This window comes from Protopterus annectens, chromosome 15.part0 (genome assembly GCF_019279795.1).
Source record: "Protopterus annectens isolate FY-2018-M chromosome 15.part0, PAN1.0, whole genome shotgun sequence".
Lineage (NCBI taxonomy): Eukaryota > Metazoa > Chordata > Ceratodontiformes > Protopteridae > Protopterus > Protopterus annectens.
Genome location: NC_056749.1, coordinates 112,677,815 through 112,694,972, shown reverse-complemented (window position 1 = coordinate 112,694,972; position 17,158 = coordinate 112,677,815). Strand labels below are relative to the sequence as shown.

Genomic DNA, 17,158 nt, shown 5'->3' with positions numbered 1-17,158 from the left:
ACACAAACACAAATGGCCTACCTCAGAGGGAAAACAACAGCAGTTACCAGAGTACTTCAAAGGCCTAGCACAGCTCTCCCAGCCGACTGCAAGGAAACTCCTGCAGGCCCTGGGGTTCATGACATCATGCATTCTTCTGATACCTTTGGCAAGACTTCATATGAGAAAGCTGCAATGGTATTTGAAAAGCTTATGGTCCCAACACAGCCAAAGCCTAGAGGACATAATCCCACTTATTCCATGTCTGCAAAAAGAATTCTTGTGGTGGGCTCAAGCAAGTCAATTAAACAAAGGCATGTCTTTCAACAGACCTCAAGCAGGTCAAATAATTACAACAGACGCCTCAGACCATGGATGGGGGGGTGCACATGGAGGACAGATGCGTTCAAGGTCAATGGACACCAAAGGAAAGACATCTGCACATAAACCAAAAAGAGATGTTAGCAGTGATGCATGCAATTGAGAGTTTTGAAAAATCACTGCAGCAGGGGCATTTACTAATAAGGACAGACAACACCACTGTCAAGTGGTATATAAACAAGCAGGGAGGGACTCATTCATACCCCCTCTGAAGACTAACAATGATTCTCTGGGAAAAAGCACCGAGTCTGAAGATACACCTGCAATCCCAGTTTAGGCAAGGACAATGTACTGGCAGACAAGCTAAGCAGAAATTTCTTGGATCCACACGAATGGATGCTGCATCCCCACATTTTCTCACAAATAACAAAGACATGGGGAAGACCGGACCTAGATCTCTTTGCGTCTCACACGAATCATCACCTGGAAAAGTTCTGTACCAGGACCCACCATGCTCTAGCCTGGACAACGGATGCTCTCTCCTTCAGCTGGAATTCCCTAAAAATTTATGCATTTCCTCCTCTGCCACTGTTGACGAAGGTGATCCTGAAGATCAAAGCAGAACAACCAACAGGCATTTTGATAGCTCCAGACTGGCCAAAGCAACACTGGTACCCGTTGCTGTTGAGCATAACTCGGACCAAACCGTGGCCTCTGCCCCTATGGCCCCTGCTACTAACACAACACAACTACAGGACGGTTCACCAAAACCTGAAAACATTACATCTGACAGCCTGGAGGTTACCTTAACTCCTTCCGCTTCCAATCTTTCCAAGGCAGTTCAGGACATCTTACTGGAAGCACACAGACCGTCCGCCAGAAAAACCTATTCAGCCAAGTGGAAGAGATTCAGCATCTGGGCTGCCAACAGGGATCAGGATACAACAGTACTGAGTATACCTCAGATATTGGAATACTTGGCAGAAATGTTTCATTCTGGACTCTCATATTCTTTATAAAGATTCATGCCTCAGCAATCTCAGCAAGATACAATTGTGATCCACCAGTGTTCTCACATCCTTTGCGAAGACCGTTCCTGAGAGGGATAAAGAATATCAAGCCTCCCAGAAAACAACCAGTACCTGCATGGGACCTCAATTTTGTATTGGAAAAATTATCTCTTCCTCACTTTGAGCCAGCAGCAACCTCAGAGATGCAATTTCTATCATGGAAAACGTTTTTTTCTGTTGGCAGTCACATCAGCAAGAAGAGTCTCTGAGATACAGGCACTCTTGGCAGTACCTCCTTTCCTCATTTTTCATCAGGACAGAGTCTCTCTAAGAACAAATCCTTCTTTCATGCCAAAGGTAATTTCCAGGGTGTCTCTAAATCAAGCTATTCACCTTCCTACTTTCTTCCCCAATCCTCAAAATAGAGGGGAAAGACTGCTGCATACCTTGGACATACACAGGCAACTACGCTACTACTTGGACAGAACTAAGGCCACCAGAAAGTCTGACCAGCTGTTTGTAGCCTATGCTGCTGGAATACAAGGAAAAGCAATCTCCAAGCAAACAATTTCAAAATGGATTGGACACTGCATCAGATTCTGCTATTCTTACCATGGAAAAAGTGTGCCAGCCAATATTGGGCCACATTCCACCAGAGCTATAGCCACATCCACAGCTTTCCTAAGAGGAGTGGCTACAAAGGACATTCTAGAGGCTGCTACATGGAGCTCCGTTCATACGTTTACCAAACACTACAACCTGCCTTTATACTCCAGATCCCGAGCAGGCTTTGCTTCGGCAGTCCTGCAGGGCATTTTAGCTACACCATCCTTTTCTTAGCTCCATCCACCCCCAGCTTGGCTATGGTATTCAACCCATATGTTATGACTGCAGTTGCATTCTTGAAGGACATAGTACAGTTTTGTACCTACCATAAATGTAGATGTCCGATAGATATGCAACTGCAGTCGGATTTTCCCTTCCTCCTTCCCCTCTTTTCTTTCTTTTGGGTCCATTCCCCTTGTTCCTATCAGCTGGGGGTATCTCCTATGGTGTATCTGTTTATTACTGTTGTCCATGTCTGGAATTGTTTATCCATTCACCAAATTTAGCCTTCCTAGGAGGGCACCTGGCATCTGGGGCAAGAAACACTGAAGAAGATGGCGTCGGCCGATGCCTTTATACTCCAGCCGTTGTGACGTCGGAGAGGAGGCGACACCAGCCGACGCCGGACCCAGACTTTGGAATTCGGCCGACTGAGGGCTGCCTGAGGCAGGACAACCCATATGTTATGACTGCAGTTGCATAGCTATCGGACATCTACATTTATGGTAGGTACAAAACTGTACTTTTTCTACATTGGGGTCATGGTGTTGCGTCTGATATCTCGGTTTTCTACACTGGGGGTCATCTGATATTTCTGTTTTCTACATTGGGGTCCTTGTGCTGCATCTGATATCCCTGTTTTCTACATTGGGGTCATGGTGCTGCATCTGATATCCCTGTTTTCTACATTGGGGTCATGGTGTTGTATCTAATATCCCTGTTTTCTACATTGGGGTCATAGTGTTGCATTGGATATCCCGGCTTTCTACATTGGGGTCATGGTGCTGCATCTGATATCCTCCTACATTGGGGTCATGGTGTTGCATCGGATATCCCCGTTTTCTACATTGGGGTCATTTGATATTTCCGATGATCATTGTGTTTCACTGTTGCAGTCCTTACACTTGGCTTATCCTGCTGGCAGGCATCCCGCAGTCGGCCCGAGTTCCAAAGTGTCTTGGTCTGGCGTCGGTTGCTGTCACCTCTTCCCTGACGTCAGTGCGCCAGGGGTATAAAAGTAGCAACCAACGCCATTTTCTTCAGTCTATCTTGCCGCGTGGTGCCCGAAGCAAAAGCAGTTGGCAAGTGCCGGTCGGCCGACTCCTGAGATTTTCAAAATTGAATTTCAAAACCAAAGTCTTCAATAAAGCTAAGTACCCCATTGGGGAAACTTTTTCTTGCTCCAGACCGATGTCAGTAAAAGTTAATAATTGTATTTCTTGTGGGAAGTAAATGCCTCATAAGGACTTTCACTCTTACTGTATTCATAGGTTCATAGGTTCATACTAGGCTATCTGCCCGAGGGCATTTATAAGCCTAGCCCATAGTTTTGTGGCTTACGCCACCCCTTTAGTTTGGAGAAACTATGCCCATTATTTTGCTGTGCCTCTGTCGAGCAGTGACACTGAGGTAACCCCGGGGGTGTATCTGCGATCTCCCATCCATTGGTCAAGATTCCTCTTGAACAAGGCCAGCGAGGTGCTCTGCCTCACATAAACCGGGATTTTGTTCCACAGCATAGGGAGTCTTTGGGTGATGAATCTATCCCTCCAGCACGTCCTATTAATAACCGTGTTGAGGTTTAAGTCTCCCGCCTTGTGGCTCTGAGGGATCTAGATTTTTGAGATGAAGCATGTTCATCAAATCTGGGTTTGACATGGCCTTGTATGTCAGGCATAGGTCACCTCTGAGCAAGCGGTAAGCAACTGAATATAACTGGAGTTCTTTCAGTCGGGCAGCATAAGACAGATTTTTGAGACCCTTTATCCTTTTGGTGAGGAACTTTGTGGCCTCTCCAGCTGCTGCAAGTGTCGGGTCAGATACATTCAATGGGGCATTGTACTCTATCATTGGTCTGATGAGTGATGAGTATAGGAGACTATGACTTCCCTTGATCTAGATGTGAATCCCTTCATGATAAGGTGGGCAATGTAGAAGGTCTTCCTAACTACTTTAGCAATATGAGTGTCGAATGAAAGGCTACTGTCAAACCTGGGTTCCCAGGTCCCTAATAACTTCTTCTGTGTTCAGGGGATTGCCACCTATATGGTAGCTAGGGGTAACCTTATTTTTCCAAGGGTATGACTATGCATTTCTTGGCATTTAACTTTAGGCCATGGCTCTGGCACCAGTTATCCGTTTCTGTGAGACCCTTTTGAAGGATATCTGTGTCGGATGTGTTTTCAACTACGGCGCCCAGTTTGCAGTCATCTGCAAACTTTGTCAGCCATAACCCTCCTGTGTTTGCTTGTACTTCAGAAAAGTAGATGCCAAACAAGAGTGGGCCCAGGACTGAGCCCTGTGGGACACCACTTGTGACAGGCTTTGAGTCTGACATGGCGCCAGCAACTCTGACCCTGTGGGTTCTGTCACTCAGCCAGTTTGCAACCCATCTTGTAATGTATGGGTTTACATTTAAGTTGATGAGTTTTTCAATGATACCCGAGTGAGGTATTGTATCAAAAGCCTTCGCCAGGTCTAGGTAGGCTGTATGGACTGCCTTTCCCTCGTCAATGGCCTTGGTGACTGTGTCGAAAAAGTCAACCAAGTTTAAAAGGCATGATCTGCCTTTGACAAAGCCAAACTGGGTTTGATCCAAATTCTGCAAGTTCCCTATGTCTTTATTTATGAGATCCATTATGATCCTCTCCATGGCTTTGCAGATAAGGCTTGTCAAGCTAATGGGACGGTAATTTCCAGGGTCGGTGGAGGCACCGCCTTTGTGGAGTGGGACCACAGTTGCTGTGCGCCACTCCTGGGTATGATCCGGAGGTGAGACTAAGATTAAACAGCTGTCCTAACTGTGGGTTTAATTCCTCGTTGAGTTCATGGAGCACACAGCCGGGGACACCATCAGGTCCCATGGATGCTGTGTTCTTTGCCTTGAGAGAGCAGTTCTCACCTGGGTTAGAGATGTTTGGGGGCTACAATCATTTGGTATAGACATCTCTCCTTTAGGGGGGGAGAAATTTGCACTGAACCTGTCAGCCAGTATGTTGGCAATGTCTGTAGGATCAGTAATCTTCACATCATTTTGAACTAATTCTGAGCATATCTGGGAGTTTCCTCCTAGGTTTCTGACATAGCTAAAGAATGCCTTATGGTTGTCTTTAGAGTCCTTAGCTATTTTTTTCTCAAAATTAGCTTTGGATGATTTTATGAGAGCTCTTAGCTTTTTACTTATAGTGATCAGCGGTGTCTTACCTTTTAAGGATTTTACTCTCTCTTGTAGTAGCTTTCTCCTTTTGTTGTAGAGTTTGTTTATGGCTGGAGTCCACCAGACTGGATGCTTGCCTTTGGTACAAAGAGTCTTTGTTTTGCTTGGGATTGCCTGATCCATGCAGCCATGCAGGTGCTGGTAGAAGGCATTTGTAAGTGATTCAGCGGTTTGAGTAATGTTAACCACCGGCTCAGGGGCCTTAAAGGAGACCACACTAGTCTTTAGAATTGTGAAGTCTGCTTTCGAGAAGTTCTTTACTGTGGTCTTTTTCATTTCGGGTGGGGGCGGGATGAGGACCTCCAGCGAGATCAGTTTGTGATCAGATCTCACCAGTGAGGGGTATACTTCAGGCGTTGAACATTGTGCTCCCATGTTCGTGATGATGAGATCAAGTATGTTTTCTCCTCTTGTGGGGATGGTGACTAGTTGTTCCATGGCATTTGAGTTTATGAATTCCAGGAACTTTTGGGCTAGAGTGTTTGGGCTTGAGTAGTGTTCCCAGTCTATATTAGGGTAGTTGAAGTCACCTAGTATGATGGTGTTCGGAGATACATTTATCCGCTCCAGTGTTTTCAGGAAGGCCATATGAGGTTCCTGAGTTTGCGAGGGTGGCCTGTAACATGCTACAAATTGCAGAGCAGTCTTGCCTATGGTTAATTGCACCTGGATGGTTTCTGATGCATCGCGATGCCACCGATCTTGAGGTGTGGGTGTCCTTGATGAATATGGATACCCCTCCTCCTTTCTTGGTATTGTCCGGTTTTGGGGCCGAACGCATGATATGAGGTCAAACCTGATAGTGCTGGGGTGCTCTCAGGAGCCTTGAACCAGGTTTCTGTCACAGCACAGACATCGATGTTCTCCATACTGAGAAGGGCCTTGAGTGCGTGCATCTTGAGGTTGAGACTTCTGGCATTGAGCAGCATTACCCTTAGTTTTTTCTTTGTTTTGTTCTAGGGTGGTAGGTTTAGAATTTGAGCCTTGCCTAAAAAGGCACTATGGGGTGGCAAGAGCCTTTGCCAAAATGAATCCCAGGGTGAGAAGTGCAAGCCGCCCCTTGGGCAGCGTGGCTTGTCCAGCATGTCATCCCAGGCAGACAGACACTGGATCCCCTTTGAATGACACCAGAGTTTAAGCCAATTGTTAAAGCTGATCATCTTATCTCTGTATTGTGGCATAATTCTTGGTGAAGGTAGGATACTGCTCAAGGTCAGGGTCATACCTGCTTGGGCTACATAATCAGAGAGCTCCTCTGTCTCTTTTCATGTAGTCCAAGGAGGTACGTCTCAGGTCGTTAACACCAGCGTGGACAATGATTGAGTCATACTTGTACCTGCTGTTGAGAGACCTGAGTGCATGCGTTATGTGGCGGATTCTAGCACCTGACAGGCAGCTTACTGTGACCTTCTCCTTACTCAGTCTGGTGAGCGGGATGTCAGTGTGTCTGACTATGGAGTCACCAATGACTAGTGTGTCTGGCATTGTGTTTGGCCTTAAGGGCTGTGACTGCTTGACACTCTGACTGTGTGGTCTATGTGTTGCAGGTGTTGTGTTCTGAGGTGGTAGTTGTTTGGGTGTCTGCTTTGGTGGCCTCTGCTGTTTTTGTAGATTTTTGATCAGAGCCTCCGAGTATGTCTTTGTGTGTTTATGTGTATGATTTGAGGTTGTGATGGTATTATGTGAGACTGGGTCTATAGTGTGTGTGGTTACCTTCTCCTCCTGTCTGGTCATGCCAGTCCTATGTTGAGAGAGCTCAGCCTCCAGTTTGGCCGTATAGTTGCATCTCTCGCATGTATTTGTGTTTTGTGGGAGGAGGAGAGGGTTGTCTGTGTACATGAGGCAATTGTAACATTGCCTCAATATTCCCAGGTTCACCAGCTGAGCAGGAGAGGACATTAGCAACTGATCCCTCGACATGCTAGAAAGAATAGACAGAAAAACTTAAAAGGTTCTGGGGGATGTGGGTGACTGAGAAATGGGGTTTGCTTTTTTGGGGTACTTTCTATAACAAGAGTGCTGTATCGAGGTGATAAGTACTGTAGGAGCAAGTGCTTCGCTATACAGATAGAGAATAGTCTACTTGGGAGTCAAGTAGAGATAATTTACAGTTGTAGGATACACTAAATAGAACAGTCGTATACTTTGAGGAAGGTAGCTTTAAGGGAAAATTTGAAGAGTGGACTTTAGGTAGCCCTAATAGTTTAAATCTGATTAACCAGCGCTGCCCTAGTGTGCAACGGTAGCAGCTCCACGCTAAATCGCGCTAACGCGTGCTTTATAGCAGGGGACTGGAAAAAACAGGAAATGACCCAAAATGGCCGACGAATTACTAGTTGCTGCTTCTAACCACTCCTCTGAGGACAAACAAGCAGCTCAGTACTCCCCACTCCCACTGGTGAGTAAAGAAACTACCTCTGGCCACACAAGAAAATGGAGGAACACAGAAACCAAATACAAAGCCCAGGGATCAGCAAAATCTGATCACTGGAACAACTAGCTAGGAAAGTTTAGGAAAGGAGCCTAGGCCCTGACCATGACGTTACTAGTTGTCGGTTTTGTGCTAGATTCAATAAAACGCACTATTAAACGTTGGTTTGATTTTGCCTTACATTATTTTGGACGAAGATTTAATTATATAATGCCGTCGGAACAGCCGATGGCCGGAATGTATAAAAAAACACAAAGAAAAAGGCATCAGAGGTCCAAAACCAAGGACTAAGCCTCTTCTAGGCCATTCGCCGGTTCTCAGTGAGGCGCTTTCACAGCCCCTGACACCCGCTACCTCAGAGCCACAGGCAGTAACAGACAGCCACGTGGAGACACCGAGGCCTGTGGAAATTCGAGGTATTGGGCCTACGGAAACTATACCCTCAGATGGGTCCGGAGCCGCTGAGCAGGCACCGGCTTCTGAGGGTGTTTTCTGACCTTCACAGCTTACAATTAAAGCTACTACAGCAGCAAAGGCAAAGTCAAAAACACCATTAAAGACAAGGAAACAAGTACATCATTCTCCAGAACAGTCCTCCATGCCAAAGAAACAGATGCTTAAAATGGCCGAAGACCTTATTACTTAAATCAGGAGCTGCCATCCCCCTCCTGACAAAAGGCCTAGGCAAGACACGGATTATGATTCCTCTGATCAGGTTTCTATTTCCTCTGATTCTTCTGATGAGGGCTATTCTCTCCCTCCCTATGAGGACTCTGATGCTGAAGAATCCATTCCTTCAGCCTCACCGCCTGAGGATTATTCTTTTGGGGAAACCCTGCACACCATGAGGGAACATTTCCATTGGGAGAGCCAGGATTACTCCGAATCCAAGAAAAGGCTCAGATTTTCTTTTATTGCCTCAGCACAGGCCCCTGGTTATCCCACCTGTGCTTGATATTGTAGATGATTTTTTTTCTGAATCCAGTCAGTCTCCTGACTCTCTACCCCCTGCACCAGTAAAGCCAGACAGGTACTACAGGGTCCCTGACTCTCATAAATGTCTTTACAAAAACCCCGCTGCAGACCCAGAAACAATTTCTCAGGGTCCTAAAGGGGTTAAGCCTTCCACTGGCAAAAATCCTGTCCCCTCAGGGATTCCAGAGCTCTGGACAGATGGGGGAAAAAGTTTACACTTCTGCTACTTTAGCTGTAAGAGCTTTAAACTGTCAGTTTCACATGCTTAAATATCAGCAGTACATCATGTCATTGTTAAGTCATTGTTAAAGCAGAAAATGGTTACAAATATAGAAAGTCCTGACAGTAAAGAAATGCAGGATTTATTGCATGCAGTTGAACAAGTGGGAAAGCATACTCTACAATGTGGTTTTGATTCATTAGAGGCTTCTTGTAGAGTCGCAGTTACAGGCTCTGTTATTCGAAGGCATGCTTGGTTGAAAGAACAAAGTTTACCTGACCATGTTAAAGTAAAATTATTGGATGCTCCATTACAGCATGATACTTTGTTTGGTGTTAAGGCAGAAGAGGTGTTAAAGAAAATGGAGGATAAAGCAAAGTCAATGCAAACGGTGAAAGATTTCTTACAGGTTCAACCACCTAGATTTAGCAGAAACTGGCCTTCAAAAAAATTGGTCCTTTCCAGTGTCAGGCCACAAAGAGGCAGATACAGATGCCCAAGAGGCAGATCTCAGCCCCAAGGCTCCTACAGACCTAAACAATGGGGTGCTTCAGCCCCCAAATGAGAAGACAAATCACAACCTTATAGGAAGCAGTCACAATGGCTTCCCTCTGCAAATGCAAAGCTCTTACCAGTTGACAGCACCCCTATTGGGCAAGCTAGCACTTTTCTTAAAAAATTGGTACATGATCACCCAAGACCAATGGGTAGTGAATATTTCTCAGGGATACAGATTCCATTTCCACACGCTTTTAAAACCAAAAGGTATGCCGAACCTGCCACAAAACCAATGGGCAGAGGCACAAAAACAGATTGCGGCTCTTACGAATATGGGAGCTATTCAAAAAGTTCCACAAGAACAGGGGCAAACTTGAGACTTTTCTTAGTACCCAGAAAAGACAAAGCCTGGAGACCAATACTGGACCTGTCAATCCTAAATACTTTCCTGGATGTTCCAAAATTCAAAATGTTAACACTACAACAACTTCTGCCCATGCTGGGCAAGGAGGTTTGGCTAGTAACTTTGGACCTCAAGGAGGCATACCTGCACGTCCCAATCAGACAATCGTGCAGAAGATACCTCAGATTTATAGCAGGCTCAATGCATTACCAATTCCCTGCACTGCCCTTTGGCTTATCTACTGTGCCCGGGGTCTTCACAAAATGCTTGGCACCAGTAATTGCATTTTGCAGACAAAAAGGAATTCAAATATATCCATACATGGACGACTGCCTTATTCAAGCAGATAGTAAAGCTATTCTTCTAAAGCACCTGGCGTTTGTAAAAAGATTGCTAATTTGCCTAGGGTACACAGTAAACAAAAATAAATCAAAACTAGTGCCCTCTCAAGAGATAATATTTCTGGGTGCAAGCTGAAATACAACTGCCCAGATGGCTTATCTCACGCCAGACAAAAGCAACTGATTCATTACTTTCAAATGATGGCAACAAAGACCCAGCTCCCCGGGTTTCATGGCATCCTGCATTCTACTAATTCCATATGCAAAACTGCATATGAGGAAACTGCAATGGTATCTAAAAAGTGTTTGGACTCAGCATTGTCACAGCCTAGAGACGGTCATAACCTTGATTCCCTGCCTACAACAGGAGTTTCGATGGTGGTCCCAGGCCTGTCACCACAACAAGGGACAGCCTTTCACCTTACCTACAGCCAGGCAGACAGTAACAACGGATGCATCTGATTATGCCTGGGGAGAACATATGGCAGGAAAATGTATACAGGGCATGTGGCCCAAGGAACAAATGCATCTTCACATCAATAAAAAAGAGATGCTAGCTGTACAGAATGCCCTGACAGCCTTCAAGGACCTAATACATCCAGGACAACTATTAATAAAGACGGACAATACCACAGTTATGTGGTACATAAACAAGCAAGGGGGCACACATTCCTACCCCCTATGCAGACAAGCCATGACTTTGTGGAACACAGCACTGACCTACCCAGGTACATCTGCATGCACAATTCCTGCCAGGAACAACAACAAAAAAAATACACTGGCAGATGAACTAAGCAGAAATCTAATGGATCCTCACGAATGGAAGCTAAATCCACAAGTGTTCAACATAAGTAAATAGGGACGCCCAGACATGGATCTTTTTGCCTCCCCTCACAATTACCAAATACAGAAATTTTGCACAAGGACTTCTCACTCAAGCATTGAAAGTGGATGCTCTGTCATTCAGTTGGAAAGACCTGACAGTCTATGCCTTCCTCCAATGCCTCTTCTCACCAAGGCGCTTCTAAAAGTCAGACGAGAGACCAAAAATGATCCTGATTGTACCAGACTGGCCATGCCAATACTGGTACCCAATCCTAAAGAGTTTGTCCCAAGGTCCCCCTTGGCCTCTACCTCAAATCCCTCATCTTCTAACACAACAAAACAGATTCTGCGCAGTCAACTCAGAACCTTAAACCTGGCAGCATGGCAGATAATGTAGCCACTCAGACTGCACCTCTCTCTATAGCTGTTATGGATGTTATTTTGGTAGCCAGGAGGCCCAGCACTAGGAAATCTTATGCAGAAAAATGGAAGAGATTCTGTGCTTGGAACCAGGCACAAGGGCTCGAACCACTTGTCCCTAATATACCTCAGATTTTGCAATACCTAATTGAGATGTTGGACAAAGGCCTATCTTTTTCATCCATTAAAATCCATGCCTCTGCCATTTCAGCGCATTACAATACGGATCCTCCTATTTTTTTCACATTCTCTACTACGGCAATACCTCGGAGGGGCAAAAAATATATAAGATCCCCTAGGAGAGCCATGCCATGGAAAACTGCTCTGCTCCTAGCAATAACTTCAAAGAGTTTCAGAGTTACAGGCATTAATGGCTGTGGAACCTTTCCTCATTTTTCACCAGGACAGGGTTTCTTAGGACAAACCCAACATTCATGCCAAAAGTGGTCTCCAATGTGGCCTTAAACCAAACCATTCATTTACCTACTTTTTACCCAAATCCACAGAATAAAGGGGAAAGACTTCTGCACGCTTTGAATATACACAGGCAGTTACAATTCTACTTAGACAAAACAAAAGCATTCAAAAAAACTGAGCAACTGTTTGTAGCATATTCAGCAGGATCACAAGGAAAGCCTATTACAAATGGATAGGACACTGCATCCGCTTCTGTTATGCACAACATGGCAAATCAGTGCCTAAGTACATTAGGCCACATTCTACCAGAGCAGCAGCCACTTCAGCAGCTTTCCTCAGAGGAGTACCAACCAAAGACATTTTAGAAGCTGCAACCTGGAGTTCTGTGCACACTTTCACCAAGCACTACCACTTACCCCTCTACTCTAAATCCAGAGCGGTTCTGCAGGGCTTGTTAGCTTTGCCAAATCCAATTTAGACCCAGACACCCAACCTCAGCTTTAGGATTCAACCCAAGTGTAATGACTGCAACAGTGAAACACTAACATAGTACAGTTGTGTACCTACCATAAATGTAGATGTTCGAGTGTATTCACTGTTGCAGTCCAGGTTACCCACCCACCATCCCCCTTTTCTTTGCTAGGACTTTTCTGTACTTCTCAACTCTATACAACCTATGTGGTGTATTTGCATGTAGGTGATGTAAATGTTTATAGTAACATATGCATGGTTTTTGGCATATTTTTATCTTTTCAGCCTTCCTGTCTGGGGGCACCTGACATCTGGGGCAAGAAAAACTGAAGAAAATGGTGTTGGTTGCTACTTTTATACCCCTGGTGCACTGACGTCAGGGAAGAGGCGAGAGCAACCGATGCCGGACCAAGACTTTGGAACTCAGGCCGACTGCGGGTCGCTTGCCAGCAGGATTACCCAAGTGTAATGACTGCAACAGTGAATACACTCGAACATCTACATTTATGGTAGGTACACAACTGTACTTTTTTCTACATTCGGGTCATGTTACATCTGATATCCCTGATGATCTTTGTGTTTCACTGTTGCAGTCATGTACATTTGGGTAATCTGCTGGCAGGTTGCCCTCAGTCGGTCTGAATTCCAAAGACTTGGGTCCTGCGTCAGTTTCTGTCTGCTCTTCCATGACGTCAGGTCGTCAGGAGTATAAAACATGCAGCTGACACCATTTTATTGTCTTTCTTGCCGCGTGGTGCCCGAAGCAGAAGCATTTTGCAAGTGCCGGTCGGCCGACTACTGAAATATTAGAGTTTGAGTTTCAGAACCAAAATCTTCTCTAAAGCGAAGTACCCTTTTTTCTTGCTTTTTACCGATGTCAGAAAAAGTTAATTGTATTACTTGTGGGAAGCAAATACCTCATAAGGATTTCCATTTATACTGTATTCCTTGCCTAGGCCCTGATCACAACGTGCCTGGCTGTCGGTTTTGTGCTAGATTTAACCAATGCACTATTAAGCATCTGTATATTTTTGCATCAAAGTATTTTGGAAACCGATTTAACTACCCAAAAATGTCATCGGATAGCAATCCAACTACCGGAGTACATAAAAAACAAAGAAAAGGACAGAGGCAGTCGAGATCCGAAAGACGACCAAGCTTCTCCTAAGCCAGTTCGCCCAGTACTCAGTGAGGCGCTCTCGCAGCCCCTGATATCCGCTAGCTTTGAGTCGCAGGCCTTTACCGACACCCATGTGAAGTCCGGCATGCCGCAAGATACTCAAGGTATTGGACTGATGGATCTGGAGCCGCTGAGCAGGCACCGGCTTCTGAGGGTGTATTCAGACCTCAACATTTGTATATCAAACCGATGAGAGCTGCAAAACCAAAGATCAAAGCAACTTCTAAAACTAAAAAACTGACGCATGAGCCACGTGCACAGGCCTCTATGCCTAAAAAAACAGATTATCAAAATGGCTGAAGACCTTGTTACCGTGATCAGGATCAGGGGTACCCATCCCCCTCCAGATAAGAGGCCTAGACAAGACACTGATTATGAATCTTCCGATCAGGTTTCTATTTCTTCTGATTAGGAATTATCTATACCTCCCTATGAGGATTCCGATGCTGAGGAGTCTTATTCCATCTGCATCTCCTCCTGAGGATTATTAATTTGGAGAAACCTTGCATACTTTGAGGGAGCATTTTCACTGGAGTTCTCAATAAAAAAAGAGGCTCTGGGATTTCTTTCTCCATCAGCACAAGCCTTTAGCCATTCCCCCTGTTTTAGACTTTGTGGATGTGTTTTTGGAGTCAACTTGACCCCTGACTCCTTAACTCCGGCTCCCAGTAAGCCTGACAGATATTACAGGATTCCTGACTCACATAAATTTTTATTTAGAAACCCTGCTGCTGATCCTGAAACTATTTCACAGGGTCCAAAGGGAGTTGAGGCCTCAACAGCAAAAAATCCTACACCCTCTGACAGAGATTCAAGGGCACTAGACAGATGGGGAAAAAAGGTTTATACATGTGCAACCTTGGCAATCAGGGCCTTAAACTGTCAATTTCATATACTTAAGTACCAGCAACATGTTATGGGATTGCTGAAACGGAAAATTATGATTTCAGAATGTGCAGAAAATAAAGAATTGCAGGAATTACTGCATGCAGCTGAGTAAGTTGGAAAGCATACTTTGCAATGTGGTTTTGATTCCTTAGAGGCCTCCTGCAGGGCTGCATTGGATCTGTGATTAGGAGGCATGCCTGGTTAAAGGAGCAAAATTTGCCTGATCATGTTAAAGCTAAATTGCTAGATGCACCTTTACAGCAGGATTCTCTGTTTGGTATTGAGGCAGAAGAGGTTTTAAAGAAAATGGAAGACAAAGTTAAGTCAATGCAAACTGTTAAAGATTTCGTACAAGTGCAGCCACCAAGGTTCAGTAGACACTGGCCTACAAAAAATTGTTCCTTTCCTGTGTCAGAGCTCAAAGGGGCAAATCCAGGTGCCCTAAGGGTTCCAGATACCGGGTGCAAGAGTCATACAGGTCAAAGGAATGGAGCGCTTCCACCTCCAATCTGGAGGAGATAAAGCGCAAACCTACAGAAAGCAATCCCAATGACTTCCCTCTGCCTACACCAAGCACTTGTCTTTTGGCAGCACCCATAGGGGGAAAATTAGCACTTTTTGCTCAAAACAGGCAGTTAATAACCCAGGACAAGTGGGTGCTAAACATCGTATCACAGGAATACAGATTCCATTTCCACACTCTGCCAATGGCAAATGGTTGGCCAGATCTGCCAAAAAATCTATGGGCAGAGGCACAGAAAGAAGTTATGTCCCTCATGGATATGGTGGCCATTCAGACAGTACCAGAACAGGAAAAAGGACAAGGTTTTTACTCAAGACTGTTCTTGGTACCCAGAAAGGGCAGGGCCCGGCGGCCAATACTGGATTTATCGATTTTGAACACATACCTGGACATTCCAAAATTCAAAATGCTGATTTTGCAGCAGCTTCTGCCCATGCTGGGCAAGAATGCTTGGCTGGTGACTTTAGACCTAAAAGCGGCATACCTGCATGTCCAAGTAAGACAATCCTGCAGAAGATACCTCAGATTCAAGGCTGGTTTAATGCATTACCAATTCCCTGCACTGCCCTTTGGCTTATCCATTGCGCCCAGGGTCTTTACAAAGTGCCCAACACCAGTAATTGCATTTTGCAGACAAAGTATACAAATATATCCTTACTTGGATGACTGTCTCATTCAAGCAGAGAACAAGGACATTCTTCTTCGACACCTGGTGTTTGTGAAAAGGCTTCTAACATGCCTAGGGTACACAAACGAAAAGGAATCATAACTGGTACCCTCTCCAAAGATAACATTCCTGGGTGCAAGCTTGGATACAACTGCCCAGATGGCTTCCCTCACGCCAGACAAGGAAAGGCAACTGACTACTTCAAACTGATGGCAACAAAATCCCAGTCTTCTGCAAGACAAATTCTGCAGGCTCTGGGCTTCCTGGCATCCTGCATCCTACTAATTCCATATGCAAGACTGCATATGAGGAAACTTCAATGGTACCGAAAAAGTTTATGGAGTCAACATTCACACAGTCTGGAACAATGATTCCTCTCATTCCCTGCCTACAACAGGAGTTTCTATGGTGGGCAAATACATGTCACCAAAACATGGGACTGCCCTTCACTCTACCCCTGCCAGCCAGACTTTAACAGACGCATCAGATTATGCCTGGGGGGCCCACCTGGCAGGAAGATGCATTCAGGGCTTATGGACACCAAAACAAATGCATCTACATATCAATCAGAAAGAGATGCTAGCCGTTCAAAATGCCCTAACCGCCTTCAAGGACTTACTTCAACCGGGACAACTACTGATAAAGACTGACAACACCACAGTCATGTGGTATATAAACAAGCAAGGAGGCACACACTCCTACCCCCTTTGCAGATTAGCCAAGGCACTGTGGGACACAGCTTTGACCTACCAAATACATCTTCAAGCTCTATTCCTGCCAGGAAAACAAAACACTCTGGCAGGTGCTTTAAGCAGAAACCTGATGGATCCTCACGAGTGGAAACTAAATCCACAAGTCTTCAGAATGATAGAGAAATGTGGGAGCCCAGACATAGATCTATTTGCTTCTCCTCAAAATTATCAATTGAAAAGATTCTGCACGAGGACTTATCACAGACAAGCATGGAAAATGGACGCCCTACCCTTCAGTTGGAAAAACCTATTTGTTTACGCCTTTCCACCTCTGCCTCTTCTACCCAAGGTCCTTCTAAAAGTCAGACAAAAGAAGCCAAAAATGATATTAATTGCCCCGGACTGGCCTCGCCAATACTGGTACCCAATCCTAAGGAACTTATCTCAATACCCAGCTTTGACCTTGCCTCAGACCACAACTACTGTCCCAGCAAAAAACAATCAGATCCTGCACAATCAACTACAGACTCTGAACCTGGCAGCATGGCTAATCATGTAGTCATACAAACAACACCTCTCAGTAAAGCTGTGATTGATGTAATTTTGGAAGCCAGAAGGCCTAGTACTAGAAAATCTTATGCTGACAAATGGAAGAGATTCTGTGCTTGGAATAAAGCACAAGGAACTGATGCAGCGGAACCAAATACTCCTCAGATATTGCAATACTTAACTGAGATGCTAGACAAAGGCCTATCTTTCTAATCAATCAAAATCCATGCCTCTGCCATTTCGTCTCATTACAATACAGAGCCACCAATCTTTTCTCATCCCTGTCTAAAGCAATATATTAGAGGA

At 45.0% G+C, this 17,158-nt stretch overlaps 1 protein-coding gene across 3 annotated transcripts in view; it reads left to right on the top strand.

Moving 5' to 3' along the window:
• The window catches only part of CCNB3 (cyclin B3), a 1,510,800-nt gene that overhangs the window by 514,034 nt on the left and 979,608 nt on the right, over positions 1–17,158 (top strand). The gene's annotated exons all lie outside the window — the stretch shown is intronic.